We start from the raw sequence: 3,551 nt of genomic DNA, 5'->3' as shown, positions 1-3,551 counted from the left end.
ATGAATATTTGTATCCAGTGGATTCGGGCCCAAGGAAATTAGGTTTTCATTTCATGTCCCAATAAATCAAGCTATGATTTTAAAACGTAGTCTAACTGGCTGTGTCATTAACTATCCACAGTGCACAGCCCTCAAAGTACCTTTATGGGAAATGAACCTGTGCATGATAATAAACCTTGAAGATGACAGCAAAGTCAAAATGAATTATTCCAGCTGTAAAAGGATGGCATGATGGCTCAGTGGTTAGCACTGCTACCTCATAGCATCAGGGACCCAGGTTCAATTCCAGCCTCAGGCGACTGTGCGGAGTTTGCACATTGTCCCCGTGTCTGTGTGGGTTTCATCTGGGTGCTCCAGTGTCCCCGCCCCCCTCCCCCCCACAGTCCAAATGTGTGCAGGTTGTGTGGATTTGACATAGGGATTGGAGGGCTACAAAGATGGGGTAGGTCTGCATGGGATGCTGTTTGGAGGATTAGTGTGGACTCAATGGACAGGGTTGGCCTGCTTCCACATTGGGTGATTCTATGACTGATCCATGTCAGCCATTTTGTGACACTGACCAAATCCACTTTTCTGCCATTTTGTTTGCAATAGAGTGACATCTGTTGGTCTCTTTTCACTGATGAAGCTAGTTAGATTAATTATTTGCTGAAATAATTAAGGTATTGATGGATTTTACCAGTAGGTGCCTTTTTCTCCAGCATGATTCCTGACTATTTCTTTTGAGAGCTTGGTGTTTTTTGGTTTTTGCCTTCCTAGATTTATGGACTCTTGTTACTTTCCACAGGAATCATGTGTGGCCATTCTGCCTGAAGGCGAATGATATAAAACAGCAATCTCAGGGTTGCAGTGCAATCTGGGAAAAATATTCTTCAGGAATTTGACTAAAAGATGAATCAAGTACAAAAGTTGGTTCACAACTAGAATAATTATTTTGCACAAAAAAATAGAAGGTACATTGGTATCATTGATCATTCTGAATATAAAACCAAATTCTGTGCTTCCAAATCGGTCAGCAAATCAATAAAGAGAATTTAGAAGGCTGGATGGTTACTTCTGAATAAACAGTCAAAAAAAAGATGGTGTGCATTAAACCTACAGGAACGATGGATTTTGGCATTTACATTAACAGTGTGAATAATTTTGCATTAGAATAACATGTCCCTAATAAAAATGTTAAAAAAAAAATTAACAGGTCTAAGCATTATCCACACTGACATTGTCTCATGGTTTCCCAATGATCAAATAGTTTAAATATTGACACGGGTGATGTACACTGACAAAAGGGATAGTTCAGTCTAATCTTGCTGCTTATTCAGTGTACACATGAATTAAAGTGTTTACAGTGAACACCTCCCAGGCATGGAGGTTGCTTGGAAGTCAATAAAAGCTGCTTTAACATTGGTCCTCTCCTAACACTTCCGGGATTTCACTCAAGTCCAATGGATCTGGCACAAGTGATTTAGTTGTGCTTGTGGCAGGGTCTGCAAAGACTTCGACCGAACTCGATATGGACTGAATTGATCTTTCCCTAAAATAGTTGATAGCCTCCCGATCGATGAACATCTGCTCTTCCCTGAGGCTTTGCTCGAAGAGTTTCCGTTTGTGTCGAAACTCGATGACTGTTTTCGTGTATGAGTTCAGTGTGGTGACAGAGGCTGCCATGCAACAAGTAAAGGATCCCCATGCGAGACTGTGGAGAGAAAAAAGACCGAGATAGAGAGAGAGAGAGAGAGAGAGAGGACACGTTTAATATTTTACACTCCTCGGCATTTGAACTTAACTGCATAAGTTTTGGCAAGGAAGCATTTTGCTTGTCTGTACAGTATCAGTCAACTCCAATTAATATCAGATGCAACTTTTACTATTTTCCAGAAAAATCCATGCAATGTTATAGAGTCATAGCGATGTACAGCGTAGAAACAGACCCTTTGGTCCAACTCATCCATGCTGACCAGATATCCTCAATTGCCATTTGCTAGCACTTGGCCCATTTCCCTCTAAACCCTTCCTATTCAAATACCCATCCAGATGTCTTTTAAATGTTGTCATTGTACAAGCTTCCTCTACTATCCAATGTTGACCCTGGACCTTACCATGACCCACTGTCCCACTCTCATTATCACTGTTCAATTTGTTGCCTGTTGTAACTGGACCACACTATAGACAGCAATCATTAGATTTCATTTCAGTTTTTGATTTCTAAACAAATTTCAACATTGTGTTACATGATGAAACGATCACGGGGAGGAAATAAAACATGGGAGTGAAATGTAAATCATATTAAATCTTCTTGTAATCTCAAATGCTGTTTCATTGCTTGTTTTCAAAAGAACATTGGTTATAATCTAAAGAAAAATGTCACATTGCTGACTGTAAAAATGGACCAAAACGTTAATTAATTGTGAAGGATTATGATAATACTGTGGTGCCTAATTCTATTACGGTAATTACCAATATGTAAATTCCTTAGCAAATTACCAAAAGCAGGAAAGAGGGACAAAGCTAGAATAATTCCTAAAACATGCAACAATTTAAAAAAAAAAATTCATGTTGTATCATGAGACTGTGGTTGGGAATCATGGGTATTAAATTGTTTCTTATCAAAGTTTTCTTGCAGATTCCTGCGTGTCAATTCTATCAATATTATTCTGTGGTGGACTATTTTGCTTTAATTCAGTAAATTTGATCTTATTGGAGGAAGGGCTATGATAACGAGTGGTTAACTGTTATAGAGCAGTGCAAAGGTCATAGGAACCTTTGGTAAACCTTTCAGCAAACGGTGATGGCATCTGCTGTTAATTTTAACGTCACAACTCTCCAGAAAATCTAGCCCTTGATTCTATCTATTATCCTTCATTCTGGCCAATGTTTATTATTTAGATTCAAACATCTTTTTGTCAAATGGCTTGACTGGTGAAACTTTAGACATGTGAATCTAGTCACCGAGAATGAGAGAGGACCTAGTAAGAACCTAGTTAAGAGCAATTGGAGGGTCTTGTGGTGTGGGTAAACAGCATTGTAGATAATAGGATAAAATTACAAGAGGCTGTTGCTAGACCAATTGAATGGGCAAATCTGAGGGAGATGGAATTCAATGTAAGCAAGAGTGAAGTTATCCATTTTGAACTGAAAAAGGATACTCTCTTATGGCATGAAGTTAAACAGAATGGATGTCGAAAGACACTTGGAGGTTCAGATGCATAAATATTTAAAATGCCATGAATAAGTGCAGGAAATAATCAAAAATGCTAATGGAATGCTGGCCTTTATTTCAGCTCAAAGGTAGAAGACAGAGGGCAGTGGTGTAGGGCTGTTTTTCAGACTGGAGGCCTGTAACCAGTGGAGTGCCACAAGGATCAGTGCTGGGCCCTCTACTTTTTGTCATTTACATAAATGATTTGGATGCGAGTATAAGAGGGACAGTTAGTAAGTTTGCAGATGATACCAAAATTGGAGGTGTAGTGGACAGCGAAGAGGATTACCTCAGATTACAACAGGATCTGGACCAGATGGCCCAATGGGCTTAGAAGTGGCAGATGGAGTTTAAT

The 3,551-nt window shown here is 39.3% G+C and overlaps 1 long non-coding RNA gene across 1 annotated transcript in view; it reads right to left on the bottom strand.

Moving 5' to 3' along the window:
* Positions 1–331: 331 nt before the first annotated feature.
* LOC122547949 overlaps positions 332–3,551 on the bottom strand; it is a 15,634-nt gene continuing 12,414 nt past the window's right edge. Inside the window, exon 3 of the long non-coding RNA XR_006311128.1 lies at positions 332–1,693. This is a non-coding gene — a long non-coding RNA (uncharacterized LOC122547949). The remainder of the gene's footprint in view (positions 1,694–3,551) is intronic.

This window comes from Chiloscyllium plagiosum, unplaced genomic scaffold (assembly GCF_004010195.1).
Source record: "Chiloscyllium plagiosum isolate BGI_BamShark_2017 unplaced genomic scaffold, ASM401019v2 scaf_6088, whole genome shotgun sequence".
Classification (NCBI taxonomy): Eukaryota; Metazoa; Chordata; class Chondrichthyes; order Orectolobiformes; family Hemiscylliidae; genus Chiloscyllium; species Chiloscyllium plagiosum.
This window is presented reverse-complemented; position numbering and strand designations above follow the sequence as displayed.